At 38.5% G+C, this 16,298-nt stretch overlaps 1 protein-coding gene and 1 pseudogene across 13 annotated transcripts in view; both read right to left on the bottom strand.

Moving 5' to 3' along the window:
• LOC126947758 (60S ribosomal protein L14-like) overlaps nt 1-16,259 on the bottom strand; it is a 28,037-nt pseudogene extending 11,778 nt beyond the window's left edge.
• The window catches only part of CADPS (calcium dependent secretion activator), a 483,238-nt gene that overhangs the window by 398,222 nt on the left and 68,718 nt on the right, over nt 1-16,298 (bottom strand). The gene's annotated exons all lie outside the window — the stretch shown is intronic.

Consider the following 16,298-nt stretch of genomic DNA (forward strand, 5'->3'; position numbering starts at 1 on the left):
CTTGTGTGGCTGAATCCCTAGTTTTTCCTCAAGTTTTCTCAGATAAAAACAAACTGAGTTAAGAAGAGGTTGAGAAAAGCATGCACTTGACCAGGAAGTCAGTGACCCATGGAAAGTTACACACTTCTCAATGTCTAGATCTTAAATAAGATCATAAATAAGGTATTAAATGATCTTAAATAAGATCCATGCCTTCAATCCACGTGTTTTAAAGACGTATCAGAATGACCTTGGGACCCCACACAGCTGTATTTGTAAAATTTGCAAAGCTATTGTATGTGTACTTTAGTCCCTGTTTTAGCTTTTGATGTGATATTAGTTGTTGGTAGGGATTTCCTGTAGACAGGGTCTTTCTTAAATAATGGGATTATTAGTGTATTTTCAATCAGATGACTTCTCTGTTTGAATGAACTGCTGTCTTGTCCCTCTTTTTGTACTCTACCAGAGAGCTAACAAATATGGGCAAAATAAATATCTCCTTATAAAGGAAAGCAGGATTTTGCCCATATATTTTTTCCAAGAGGATTTTAAAAATAAACTCCACTGAACTTTAAATTTGAAAGACTAAGGGCTTAGGGTATGTTTCACTCATCTTAAATAGGACTGCAAATAGGAAACAGTTCCAATATTAATCTGGTTCCATATTCAATGCTGGTGATTTCAAAGACATTCTTTCAATGATCACAAAAATATGTACTCCCTGATTTTTTGCTGAGAGCAGGTATTAGTTTCTGAATGATTGATTTTATTGGCCAGATTGTGGTGGTTCAAAGCATAGATTTTGGCATCAGATGGAACTGGTTTCTGGTCACATGTCTGCAGTTCCCAGCTGTATGATCCTAGACAAATAAATTCAAATTCTAGGAAAAACATCACCTATATTCATGGTTGGATTAAATGAGTTAATGTGTATAAATGTATATGGCCTGGTCAAAAAAAGCGCTCATTGTATGTAAACTTCCATCAGCATCATGATGAGCATTATTATCACCAGCACCATTTGCATGATTACCATGAAGTAGTCTGACACTTTAAAGCGGAAATGGAGATGCCTTGGTTAAAGTTTCAGTTCCAACATTTTTCTGAATCTCTAGCACACCAGAAGCATTTACTGTGCAATTTGGGGTCTCATTTTCTCCAAGCAGAAAATGGGCTCAATAAAACCTGCTGAAAGATTTCCCCAAGTGGTAAGCCCAGCAAAATCAAATTTACGAATATATTAGAATTTGGAAGCAAATGTCAAGTCTGTAGAACAGAACTGTGGCAACATAAAACTGACACATATTCATTCTCAATCACTGGTGTTTATGAAGTTCTAGTATCAATGGCGACTATCTGAGCTAGAGTTGCTGCCAAGAGCTTTATAAGCACTATCCTAGGCATTCTTCTTGTCAATCCTGAGAAATAAGCACCGCTGTTACAAGTGAGGAAACCAAGACTTAAGGAGACTGAGGAACATGTCCAAAGTCACACAGCCAGAATGGAAGAAGGCTCCAAGTTCCAACCTAAAGCCAATGTTCTTAACCCATTATATAGTCACCCCAAAAAGGGAGTAGGAGTATGTGAGTCTAACCAGCACACTTAAAGCATTTTATTGAAAAGCAGGCCTGTTAGCATTTTCCTTGTTTTTCATAAATTTAATAGTATTTTGCTCAGGCTACTTTGCCCCAGTATGTTGTTCTTCGAGACTCAGTAAAAATCAATTGACAACAAGGAAGAAGTTTTACAAATATGCTGGCAAAAAAGCAGGGAGGGGTACAGACGCCATCTTCACACTGAACATGTTCCAGAGATATTCAACAACAGAAGTAATCCATATGAGAAAACAAAGGAAGTAGCTGGAGTCTTTCAAAAGTTTTATGTTTATTCTTAGATATAGTTTCAAATAAACCTATCAAAATATTGTGGTGCAGTGTGAATGTGAATAATAATAACGTCAAAGAAAGTAATAATTGTAATTAACATGTATCAAGCCTCATTATGTGCTAGGCTCTTGGCCAAGCCCTTAACATATGTTTTCCTGCTCTCACTCCCTTCAACAAACTTTTATTGAGGGTCCACTATGTGTTTGGTCCTATTCTAAACTCTGTGGAATAGAACCTTGGAAAAATAGCCACAGTCCATGTTCTCAGGGAGTTTACTTTTATATATTGTCTTTTAGATACATGAGTACAAGCTTTTTGGAAGAAAGTTTGAAACTTTGCATCAGAAGGCTTAAAATCCTTTAAAATATTTGATTTTTGATATCATCATACAATGAAACAATACTTCAGACACTAGAAATGATTTAGAATTTTATGAAATGATGCAGGAAAATGTTCATAAAGAATATCCAACATATATTTTTATTAATTATGGACACAGAAAAAATAAGAAGGCTACATAATCACCAACTTTATAGTAGTATCTCTGAATAACTGAATTGTGGGTGATTTATATTTTATACATTTTTATTCATTTTTTCTAAATTCCTATGATGAATAAATACTACTGATACAAGAGAAATTACTTTATAAATATTGTAGCCTTATTCATTTCTATTCCAGACAATTTGTTCTGAATCTTATGTCTCCATGTATATTTGTTTCTGAATCTAATGTCTCCATATATATTTTGAAAGAGTACAAGGAAATGGAAGTAAGCAGTGCTCTATTTCAGTGATCACTGTGTCATTTAGAGGCAAAGAGTACAGTGGGGAGTCACAGAATTAGATTCATACTAGTTCAGCAAATATCATTTTGCACCTAGGAGCAGCTCTAACTACCAAGAACTTCAGATTACATCTCCTGTTCGAGCCTTCCTTTACCCATCTATAAAATGAAGAGATTGGAAAAAGTGATTTTTAAGGATATTGTCAATGATCAAAAGTCATTTTCCTTGCTCTGTTGACAATGACTATGGCTTCTAGACCTTCGGACATTCATGGAAGTTCAGTCCTTAACAAAGCTACATATGGAGAAAATTCACATTGTGATTCAAAGGGACCAGAGAGTGTCTATTTGCAGATACACCCTCAGATGTTTTCTGAGTCTAATTAGAACATTTTCAATAAAGTTCTGGTGCTTTTGTCACTGTTGCGATAATTTTGTGTTATTTTAAAAATGGCGACTTTTTTTTTTTTTTCCCTCAAGCCTGGCTCCTAAGTAAAAAAAAAAAAATATATATATATGTATTTATCAGTATTCTTTGTGCAGTATTTCTGTTTCCCATCAAATGTTCAGGCGACTTATATATGAATAGGACAAAACAAGAGGGGAGACAAAATTCCAGGTCAATTAAATGAGATATGAATGTAATTGGGAATCTTAAAGCAGATTCTTTTTCTATACTCACTGAATATTCTATAACAGTGTAGTCCAATGGGACGTTTGGGAATGGAAAAAGTGCTTTATATCTGCACTGTATAATATGGTAGACAATAGCTACATGTGGTTAGTGAGTGCTTGCAGTATGACTAGTGTGAATGAAGAAGTGAATTTAATTTGAATTAATTGAAATAGCTACCTGTGGCTAGTGACTACCACATTGGGCAGCTCAGGTTACAGCCTTGCTATACAGAATAGTGCTCATGGGCCAGCAGCATCAGCATTATCTGGGAATGACTAGAAATGCAGAATTGTGAGAAATGCAGAATCTTATTCCCTATTGTAACCTACTAAAACAGAATCTGCATTTTAACAAGATCCCCAGGTGATTCATATGAACACTCATGTATGAGAAACATTGCTCCAGAGAAAATCACTCAACTTTCCATTTCAATCGAGCAACCAGTTGATCTTTCAGTAAGTCAGCAGGTACCAGTATCTGCTCATGGCACCAGGCACTGGATAAGTCACAGCAGGAAAACAGAAAAGATTTAGGAATGTGCACTATGCAGTACAACTGGCAGATAAGGCAATTACCTTGGGGTCAAACTGTTCTGGCAATGCCTTTCCTAAATGTGTTACCTTAAGCAAGATAGTTTACCTCTCTGTTTCCCCATCCTTTAAACAGAAACAATTTGTGAAGATTAAATTAGATAATGTATTTTAAGTGCTTAGCACATGCCTGGCATATAGCATGCACCCAATAAATCCTCATTTTGCTGTTGTTTTACTTATCAAGGCTCTTATAATGAAGCTGCAGGAGATTCATATCCTTAAACCAGCAGGACCTTTGCAGAAGATGAGGGTATTAACTACAGCCCATGCTGAAAAGATGCTGAATCTTATGTGGCTTCATTCTCCAGGAATGCTCCACTCTAATCAATATCAGCATGTAGGAAGATAAAGCACCTCAGTGTGGATATATTGTTCATTAAATGAAAGGTCACAGGTGCTGGAGAGGATGTGGAGAAATAGGAACACTTTTACACTGTTGGTGGGACTGTAAACTAGTTCAACCATTGTGGAAAACAGTATAGCGATTCCTCAAGGATCTAGAACTAGAAATACCATATGACCCAGCCACCCCATTACTGGGGATATACCCAAAAGATTATAAGTCATGCTGCTATAAAGACACATGCACACGTATGTTTATTGCGGCACTATTCACAATAGCAAAGACTTGGAATCAACCCAAATGTCCATCAGTGACAGACTGGATTAAGAAAATGTGGCACATATACACCATGGAATACTATGCGGCCATAAAAAAGGATGAGTTTGTGTCCTTTGTAGGGACATGGATGTAGCTGGAAAGCATCATTCTCAGCAAACTATGGCAAGAACAGAAAACCAAATACCACATGTTCTCACTTATAGATGGGAATTGAACAATGAGATCACTTGGACACAGGAAGGGGAACATCACACACCGGGTCCTACTGTGGGGAGCGGGGAGTGGGGAGGGATAGCATTAGGACATATATCTAATGTAAATGACAAGTTAATGGGTGCAGCACACCAACATGGCACATGTATACATATGTAACAAACCTGCACGTTGTGCACATGTACCCTAGAACTTAAAGTATAAAAAAAAAAAGGTCAAAAGAGAATCAATTCATGCGACTGAGTGTGTTTAACTTTTTTTTTTTTTATTGAGTTAGGGTCTTGCTCTGTTGCCCAGGCTGGAGTGCAATTGTGTGATCACAACTCACTGCAGCCTTGACCTCTCAGGCTCAAGCGATCCTCCCACCTTAGCCTCCCGAGTAGCTTGGACTACAGGCATGCACCCCCATGCCTGGCTAATTTTTAAATTATTTTGTAGAGACAGGGTCTTACTAAGTTGCCAGGCTAGTTTCAAACTACTGGGCTCAAGTAACGCTCTTGCCTCAGCCTCCCACAGTATTGGGATTACAGACATGAGCCATTGTGCTCAGCCTTGTTTAACTTTTAAATGTCATGTCCTCTGCCACAGGACCTTGGTATGTTCTCCGAATTAAATCTCGCATTATAATTAATTTACTTAAAAAACTTATTTTTTATTTTTTAGAGACAAAGTCACACTCTGTCACCTAGGCTGGAGTGCAGTGGCAAAATCATAGCTCACTCTAACCTTGAACTCCTAGGCTCAAACAATCCTCCTGCATTAGCTTCCCAAGTAGCTAGGACTACAAATCCATGCCACCATGCTTGGCAGTAAGTTTTTTATTTTTTGTAGGGACAGGGTCTCGCTGTATTTCTTAGGCTGGTCTCCAATTCCTGGCCTCAGGTGATCCTCCTACCTTAACTTCCCAAAGTGCTGGGATTACAGGCGTAAGTCACGGCACACAGCTTACAAATATTTATTGATAACCTAGTTTGGGGAGAAGGTTTAAGGATGGATTCTGTAATCAGACTTCCTGGATTGGAAGCCCAGTTCTGCCACCTAGTAGCACATTTTAAATCTTTTCTGTACCTGAGTCTCTTCATCTGTGAAACGGGAAAACCAAGTCATGAATGACCTTTTAAAACACTGCCTAAAGGTTGTTAGCATAAGAAGTGTCTGCAAGTACTTTTCTTTACAAATTAGTATTACCCCTACTTTTTGCTCAGCTTTCAGACCAAATGCTGCAAGAACTTACGAATGCCAAGTGACAACAAGTATTCATAATGCTTGTGAAACATTAACAAACACAATTTAATATGGTGTAGAATGTGGCATCACTATTTATTTAAAATAGGGCCCTTTTGGTATTCTCTGTAACTGGATCTTCTTCAAAGGAATCCAAAACAGACCTGAATTATACACAATCAGTTTCAGCAGTGCTGTTGACCAAATTTATCCACGAACTGAACTAAAACAAACAAACAAACAAACAAACAAAAAAAACAGAAGAGTTTGGAGGAAGACATTCAGCATTTGAGCTAATATGTGCAGCAGATCACTCCATTAAGCATCATTTCTCATTTTGCAGCATCACAGTTAAACCAGAATGTGGACTTTTGATATAAACCATTGCTGGAAAATGACTGTATCAAGTAACTGGGTTCTTTCCTCTGACTCATCCTGACCCCAGCTACAGAAAACCAGTTATCTCATATTGATTAGGGATGGGGTTATTTTTGGAGGGTAATTAATCTGCTTTTAAAGAGAAGTAATAGTTACATTCATGGACTTTCAGGTACAATTTTTTAAAAATTGAAACCATCCTGAGCATATGGTATGTGTGTGTGTGCACGTGTGTGTGTGTGCATGCACGTGTGTGCATGCATACTTATTTGTTTGATGATTTTGTTCCTCAAAATCATTGTTATAAATTGCAGATAACACTGTGGAAAATCCCTAGAAAAGAAAGAGTTCCAATTAACATCCAATTTGTTGTTGGGACCTGTGGAACTCCCTGGGGTGTCCTACAGACAAGAAGTCCAAGCAAAACTAAAGACCCTTGGGCTTCCAACTCAATTATCCCTCACCCTCTCAAATGAACAAGCAAATAAAATATACAATCAAAATCTGCCAAGATACACATGTGAATAAATGGTCTAGTGGAATCCAGTGATAACTCTAAATAAAAAATATGATGGAATGATGAGTAACAGCTTGGGCTCTAAAATCAGTCTGGGTTCAATTCCAAGCTTTGCCAGTGACTACTAACCATGAAACTTTGGCGCATGATATAAAGCCTCTGAAGTTTTCCTATGTGTAGAATGCGAATAACAATTGTGTCAACTAGATACGTTTGTTATAATAATTAAATAAGTAGTGATGGAAGCTTGCATTTACATCAGCATGTATGAAGTGCTCCTTTAAGCACTTTTTGTGTATTCCCTAGTTACTCCTCACAGTGGTCTACAGGATACGCAGTTTTCTCCCCGCTGTCTCCACTATACAGATGAAGATATAAATGCACATATATTTAGTAACTTGCAGAAAAACAACAGAGCTGGTAAGTGGAACAGGTAGTATTTGAACTCAGTAGGCCGGATTCTAGAGCTCACATGTAAACCATTCTGCATGAGATGTTTGATATAGTCACAGGTATTTAGTAAATAATCATAATCAGTAAATATTAGCTATTGTTGTTATCGTATTTATGGTAGATGGTAACGAAAAATATGACAAAAACTATTGCTAATGTCCCTCATTCCATCATCTTTTTTCCCTAAGGATGGGAGGGCCTTGCGGATACATTTTTGTGGGCTAGAGAATCTGTTGTTCATGTTTGCAAGACAGAGGCAAGGTGGTAAAAAAAACAATGCAAGAGCTCTTCCTGATGAGTATTCTGGTTTCAGTAGTTTAGGTAAAGAATTTTCAAACATCTAATTTTTCCCTTCTCTTGCGCATCAGTTTGGAGAACGTGGATGCCAGTAATTATCCTGTGGTAGGCTCTCATTCAGATCACCATCTCTGCCAGAGCACTATGGGTTCTCAGGGGACCTTTCCCTGCAGGCTGCTGAGCCCTTTTGGTCTCAGAGCTACCCACAAGCCACTCATGTTTACTGACATCTTCCTAAGCACTCAGACTCTCCATCTCTCTTGATGGAAAACGGCCATGTAATTAAAGATTTCTATATACTAATAGATCTCTTCTTCCTCAGAATCTTGAACTCTGTCTCATTGCAGGGCCTTTGCGCACACTAGGATATTCTCCCACCAGCTCTTGGCAAAACCTTCTCACCCTTCTGTTATTTTTGAAATCATCATCTCTAAGAGGCTTGCTCTTCCTAATCTAAACCTTTTCCATTACAAGCCTTTCATCACCCTCACTTTTTCTATTTCCTCAGGATACTTACTATTAAAAAATACTCTTGTTAGCATATGCCCCAGATGTAAGCTCCATAAGATAGGGCCCTTCTTTTTCTTGTTTGTCACTGCACATTCTATCTTAGCATGTGATGCTCAGCAAACATTAAATCAACAAATACATAAATTTGCTTCTCCTTACATTAGCTGGATTCTTCAGACTGTTCTTGCTTGCTAAGGCTTGTATTTTTAAGGTCCATCCTACTTTACCAACTTTCTGTTTCAGGTTCTTCTTCATAGGCCCTCATTCATTCAGTCATTCAACAAATATTGAGTGCCCACAAAGTGCCAGACATTAGGGGTCAAAGAGGAATAAAACACATTCTGGCCCCTGAGGAACTTTGAGTCTCTTGGGCAAGGCACATGTGGACAGATGATTTCCACAGAACCTTCTGTCTACCATGCATATTATGGAGCACAGACGGGCTCCTAACCAGACTTGGATGGTAGGGAAAGGCCTCCTGCAGGACATGAAAAAGGAACTGATTGCAAAAGGATCAATGGGAGGTAACTGAGAAAACTGGGACCATATTCCAGGTGGAGGGAACAACCTCAGCAGGGGTGCAGAAATCATGATGGCGGGGTCACTCTAAATGATTAAATGTTAGATGGTTAAGTGTGAGAAGGGATGGCATGGGCCAGGTCATGGAAAGTCTTGAATCATGTGCTAAAAAGCTTCAATTTGATCCTATAAGCACTGGGAGCTATGAAGGCTTTATTCAGGAAAATAAAGGCATTATGTCATTGGATTTTTTTTTTTTTAAGAGACAGAGTCTCACTACATTGCCCAGGCTGGAGTGCAGTGGCTGTTCACAGGTGCAATCCCACTATTGAATAGCACAAGAGTTTGACCTGCTCTGTTTCTGATCTGATCAATTCGTCCCCGCTTAGGCAACCTGGCGGTCCCTGCTACCAGGAGATAACCACATTGATGCTGGATTCAGCATAGACAGCAAATGGCATAGTGCACTATAGCCCAGAGATCTTGGGCTCAAGTGACCCTACTGCCTCAGTCTCTGGAGTAGTTTGGAACACAGGCACAAGCTACCATGCTGGGGCTTATTTGAATTTTTAAGAAGCATGCTTACAACTTCCTTTTCTTGAGCTCATGAATGGCAGCAATTTGCACCTGGTCAAGTTAAGAAAAAAGATGATGAAATCCATGAAGGAGTTACATAAGAAGACAAATGATGTGTTAAAAAGACATTAAAAATTTTTCCGGAGAAGGCATATAGCAGAGAGAGTCTAGGCATGGGCATAATTGCAACTCTTATTTATATGGGCATCATTTGCTTAAATTAAGAGATGATTTCACTGATTGGAAACCATTTCTGATTCAACTTAAATGACCCGCATAGATATTTTATAACCATTCAGGATCAGCGTATTTGCAGATAAGCCAGACTACTTAATAAAATGTGTGTTTTAGTGCTGCAGAGAGAAAAAAATTGAATAATTGTAGGAAATGTTGGAATAAAAAATGTGTGACAGAAATTCCTTGGGTAAACAAACCATTGCTATGAAAACACTGCTTCCCATAATTTAGTATTTAGTAATCACCTACTAATTAAATAAATGCTAGAATATTTCTAAGCTTAAGTCATCATCTTAAAACTGTAAGCATGCTTATATTTACAATGTCACCAACTGCATATTTTTTCCTTTATTCTAAGAGAAAGAGAGAAGTGAGATGGCTCTGAGACAGCCTGGAGAAATTAATGCACAGAGCTAACCTGTATTATCCAACCCAAAAGTTTTTCTCCCAGAAAATCAGTTTGAGATATTGTATGGGTTTTTTTCCCTCAGGAAATGTCCACGAAACAGCCCTTTAACTCCATTCTTTTCTTGAGGGATGACAGTTACGTTTCTTTGTTCTGTTCTTTCTTATATAGGGGGCCCACAAATTGTGTCCTGTGACTATGTTTGGTTTCCTCATGGGTGGAGACCAAGTCTTGCCTTCTGTGTGACTGCTCCTCTCCCAGCACTTTGCACACAGTAGATGCTCATAAAATATTTAATGAATAATGAACAAAGTATCCAATCAACTCTTACTCCACTTTGTCTCCTGTTTGATAGAGAAGATAGATATTTCCAGAAAGGCAAATTTAAAAGATTTCCTGATCATGTCCTTTGCAGGGACATGGATGGAGCTGGAGGCCGTTATGCTTAGCAAATGAATGCAGGAGCAGAAAACCAAATACTACATGTTCTCACTTATAAGTGGGAGCTAAATGATGAGAACACATGGACACATAGAGAAGAAGAGCACACAATGGGACCTGTTGGAGGGTGGAAGGTGGGAGGAAAGAGAGGATCAGGAAAAATAACTAATGGGTACTAGGTTTAATACCTAGGTGATAAAATAATCTGTGCAACAGACTCCCATGACACAAGCTTACCTATGTAACAAACCTGCAGTTGTACCCCTGAACTTAAGTTAAAAAAAGAAAAAAATAAAAATAAAAGGTTTCTTGAAAGTAATCTATAACAAAATAATCTTTTGAGACTGAAAAATGTAACACATCTATTTTTTAGAAACCACCATGAAGAAGAATAAATGCAAAACTTAATGTTTGACATTCATTCATTCATGCATTCATTCATTCAACAAACACTGAGCATCTACTATGTTCTAGGCACTATACTTGCAGCTGTGGATACACAAGTGAGTATGACAGACATGGCAGATAGACAATATACAAGTAAGCATGAAATAAACATTCCAGATTGAGATAAATGCAATGAAGCACATAAACAGTGTGATGGCTAATATTGAGTGTCAACTTGATTGGATTGAAGGATGCCAAGTATTGTTTCTGGGTGTGTCTGTGAGGGTGTTGCCAAAGAAGATTAACACTGGAGTCAGTGGACTGGGAAAGACAGACCCATCTTTAATCTGGGTGGGCACCATCTAATCAGCTGCCAGTATGACTAGGATAAAGCAGGCAGAAGAACATGGAAGGACTGATTTGCTGAATCTTCCAGCCTTCATCTTTCTCCTGTGCTGTATGCTTCCTGCCCTTGAATATCAGACTCTAAATTATTCAACTTTTGGACTCTTGGACTTACACCAGTGAAGGCTGCACTGTCAGCTTCCCTACTTTTGAGGTTTTTGGGACTTGGACTGGCTTCCTTGCTCCTCAACTTGCAGATGGCCTATTGTAGGACTTCACCTTGTGATCGTGTGAGTCAATACTCCTTAATAAACTCCCCTTCAGATACACATCTATCCTATTAGTTCTGTCCCTCTAGAGAACACTCATACAAACAGGGAGATGAAATTGCTACTCATCATTTAAAGTTCAGCCCAAATGTTACCCCTATGAAGCTTCCTTCAATATCCCTAGGATGTGTCAGGTACTTTTTCCTGCTTCCTCTCATTACTCTTTCTACATGGCTTCTTTACGCAATGTTTCACTTTGTATCCCAGTAACAGGTTTGTCAGTATTTATACCAGATTATGAACAAGGATGTCACATATAGTAGACATTCATTAAGCAATTGTTGAGTAAAGAATGAATGACCTATAATGGCTCTTACAGCAACAGAAGCTCCCAAGTACTGATGGAGAATCCACTACCATGAGTCTCTCTAGACATCAGCAGATATTTTGGCATGAACTTCAGCAGCCATTCCTAGTGTTACCCTATAGAGCTGCTTGTCCAAGCTTTACCTGATGGTCATCTTCCAGCACTCTGCTGTGATGACCCTCCTCTAGATCACATATGTGCATCATGTGTGCCTAACTTGCCTATGTTCTCTAGGAGAAGAGCAGTGCTTCACAGATTGTCCACCACTGTTGACAGCACTTTACTTGGGTGCTCTGAGGAACTGTGCATTTCTTAAACAAAAAGGTTAAGACCCAAATGAGGGGGTTACTGGTCCAGAGCTAACTCTAGATTCTGGCTTTTGTAGCCGAGGGTGCCTCTGTCCAGTGTTAGTCATAGAGCCTGTTGGCGTGCTCTAACTCTGGAGGCAGAATACCTAGATTCACATCAGCTCTGTCACCCACTTTCTCAACAAGTTCACCTATGAAACACTCTTCCTTGATATCTTGATAAGAAAAATTATACCTTCACAGACCAATTCTAAATTTATCTCTATTTTTAAATAACATGTTTCCTCTATGGAATATATTCAGATCCAAATACATTTTGTCAAGCAGCAAGATAATGTTACAATTTTACAGGCACAAATTCTAGAGTCAAATCAACCTGCACTCCAGTGTTGGCTCTTCCAGTTTCTGTGTATGTGGCCCTGGGGCAGTTGCTTAACCTCTCTGAGCCTCAGCTTTTTTTTTTATGTATAAATGTAGATAATACTATATAATTTGGGGTTTATAATGGGGTTGAATGAGATTAGGTATGTAAAGGGCTTGATCATGCCTGGGAAATGGGAGCTCAATAAATGTTAGCTACTGCTACCACCACCACCACCATCACAGTTGGGAAGTGATTATCCATTATATTTCTACATTTCTTAGGACCGCTTTCATTCTTGACTGTCCTTTCATGGATATTTACACATCAAACAGCCTTGGAAAATAGAGATAGAGCTTCTCTGCAGGGCAGAGGGAAGATGTGTTTCCTGACTAGGATAATAAGGATAATGTTTCTCTCCAGACTGAGCAGGTTTGCTAGCAGTACCTTATAAGACTGGGCTTTCTTAAGCTCAGGGTTCCTTAGCTGTCACACAGACCCACACTGTTTGTGGTATCTGCCTGTGCTCCTCCAAGTTACCCCCCAGGACTTGGGGAACAGGGAAAATGGGTGCCAACAGAAAGCACACGCCTTCTGCTGTGCTGTGACTAGGACAGTCCTTTATCACTTTCACAGGAGTTTTGTGTCATCTGCCAGGATTTAGGAAGGTCAGTGGTGTAAAATTGTAGACTCTTCTCAGTTCCTTAAAATGATAGTCATCATCATTATTACCATCATCACCATCATCATCATCCTTTTGAGTGACAAAAATGTTGAAAGCAAATATTAAAGTTACCATCCTAAGTGAAACTCATTGTATGGTTCAGGGGTACCACTCCCTTCGAAGGTACTAATCATTTGACTTTAATATATAGACTATGACTAATTTATTATATGCTCTTCCAGAATCATGTAGAAAAAATGAAAACTAAATTTACTGGGAAGATATTTTAAATGTGAGTTTACTGTGTGTTTACTGAATGTGAGTGAACATGACTTATTAAATATAGAAATATGTTTAAGTTATAGATTACAGATTTGCATTATCCTTGTTAATATAAACATGTTCATTTATTTCTGTTGGTTTTGAAGGAACAGAATTCAAAATCAGAGCCACCCATGCAATTTGGTATGTATATTGTTGTGCCATGATTTCATTAAATGTGTTTCTTAATATGCTTTTTATCTATGTCATTTTAGTTAAATGGTTTAGAATAAACCAAAACAACAACAAAAAGATTAAAACATCTCTCCCAGAAAACTCATTTGCAAAACATTCTTTCTCGATGTCTTAGTAATAAAACAATTTTATACCTAGAGCCCCCAATTTAATTTTCCTTCTTTCTATTTTTATAGAAAACCCTTATTTTCTCTTCAGGGGAAAACAGAGCTTAGCTATATCTGTTAAGGTGGTAGGCTGGGGTAGATGGTAAGGGTAGAGTCAAGTCAGTCAAATGGATCTTGATTTAAGCCCTGTTTTCCCCACTTCCTAGTGCGGTGACTAACCTTGGACTATGAACCCGTTTCTTCATCTGTAAAGTGAGCATTATACCACAAACCTTGAAGAGTTACTGAGAGGCTTAGCAGGTAGTGCTTCAAGAACACTAGTTAAATACGAGCTTATAAAATAAGAAAAGAAAGAACAGATGATCTACTCCATAAATGCCACCGATGCAAGAATTTTTTGGCAGATTTAAAGTTGAATTAGAAATAATCCCTGCCCCACAACTGTTCTTTGGTTTTATGCCTTTGGCTTACTCTGAAAGATTAAAAAAGAAATAAGCACATAGAATTTATATTTATTTGCCACAGGGATGATGTTAAAGATATTGTCTCCTATATTTCTCAGTAAGACCTCAATGAAAACCCAGGAAAAACATGATTTCATGCATAAGGTCCCAGATAATCTTGTCTTTCCTTGAGGAATTTTTATGCTTTTATTCATGAAAAATAGAATATGACTTTCCTGTTGTGCTGTGGCTATCAGGAAGCCATAAATTAAATCTGTGGTTCCATGTTTAAAATCCAGCAAATTAGATATTGTTTGATTTTAATTTGATATTAATAACCATAATAGTAGCTACCACTTATTTAACGCCAATAATGTGCCAGGTGTTGTTCACAAATCATCTGTAGTCCTAAACTGACCTGTGAAGCAGGTGTCATTACCCTGGTTTACAGATAAAAAAAAAAACAGGCTCAGCTGAGTGAAGCTACTTTGTTCAAGGTCACACATAAGGTGAGCTGAGATTTAAATCCAGGTAATTCTGACCTCAAAATGTATGTTCTTTCCACAGTTTTAATCATCGAGCCTGTTTAGATTTCCCTGAATCTCAGTTTTTTTCTTTATAGTTATTTTGTTGGACACAATCGTGCAGACATCACTCTTTGTTTTAACACACTTTGCTTGTGTTAAAACATTGTTTTGTGGCTTCTATCCAGTGAAGTCTTTGCAAGGAGAAAGATTCAATTGGCAACTTTGCCTCCCAAAGTTGACCTACGCAGCAAAAGTCTGTTCTGTGTAAGCAAATAACATGTATCAGTGGAACATGATTAAGCCACAGGACACATAAGGCCAAGCCAAATTTTGACTATAACCTAGTATTATGGGGCGTGGACAGTGCATCATGATGCCAAATTAAGACACACATGCACACATGTGCACACACACAAACCCAGATACCTGTAAAACATACTATCATAAGTTTCTTGAAATATTGCCCAAAAATTCTGCACCTACAAAACCAGCTTGTCTGCTGGCTCTTTGTACATGCTGTACTCTTTGCCCGGAATGTTTTCCTTCTTACCACTTTCTTTACCTAATTCACTTCTACTCATCCTTCAAATCTCTGAACAGCCTTCACATTCACTGAGCCACCCCTGACTCACCCCTCTTCAAGGTTAGGTCAACCTCTCCTAATCTCTGTAACAGGTGCCCAGCATCTTCAAAGTGATAGACACCTAAAACATTTTAATTGAATGAATCAGTGAATCTCTGACTGATGGATTTTTGATGGGGGTCAATTTAGAGACCCTGGATGAAGGCAGTGGTTTCAAAGTGAAAAGAGCTCAAAATATACCTTTAAAATCCCAGGTATGAATGAATTGAATGAATAAACAAACACTGATGGGTTACTTATCCAGTGGACATTCATAATGCTTGACAACTTCACAGTTTTTCAAATCAAGAATCTGAAGTTAGTTCACTATGGTGTACAATCTTTTCCAAGGGTCACTAAGCAATTCCCAGCCATCCTTCTCTTTCCTACTATTCCCTGGTCTAGTTCAGAATGTTGATCCAGAGAAAAGAGGCACTCTTCTGTGTCCCCAGATAGGTCATCGCCAGCAATACGTCCGCACTGCTAAGAGGCACTAGTTCTCAGACTCAGATGGCAGTCACCTAGTAGTGCTGAGTGGGCTTTTGAGATGAGCAAGAACACTTAGGAAAGGACAGGACTGAGGCAGAGAACACTGGCCTCTTCTATGCTTTGCCTCCTCTTAGCAACCTCCACTCTTCTGCCTTCCAGATGTGTTTTAATGCGTAGGAGAACTGAACCATGCAACTCCACATTGCTACACCTGCTGGGTGATTTATTGAGTGGGTAGACCCGTAAGATCAAGTATCTACTAGCTGGGGAAGGAGAGAAGCCTTGCTCTGAGATGACTGATCCTTGAAAACACAGAGAAAGTTTATTAAAGAGCCTGTAAGACATTAAGGTAGGGTCATTACTGAATAATGACATTTGAGATGCTTTCCTTTTATTTTTTTTATTTTAATTTTTTTCTATATAGCAGGGATTCTCAACCAGAGAGGATTTTGCTCACCTCTTCCCCAGGGCTATTTGGCAAAGTCTGGACACGTTTTTTAGCTGTCACAACTGGAGGTGAGGGGGAGACTGCTACTGGCATCTAGTGGGTAGAAGGTTGTGTTGCTGCTAAACATCTCAA

The sequence above is a fragment of the Macaca thibetana genome, chromosome 2 (genome assembly GCF_024542745.1).
Source record: "Macaca thibetana thibetana isolate TM-01 chromosome 2, ASM2454274v1, whole genome shotgun sequence".
NCBI classification, from domain to species: Eukaryota; Metazoa; Chordata; class Mammalia; order Primates; family Cercopithecidae; genus Macaca; species Macaca thibetana.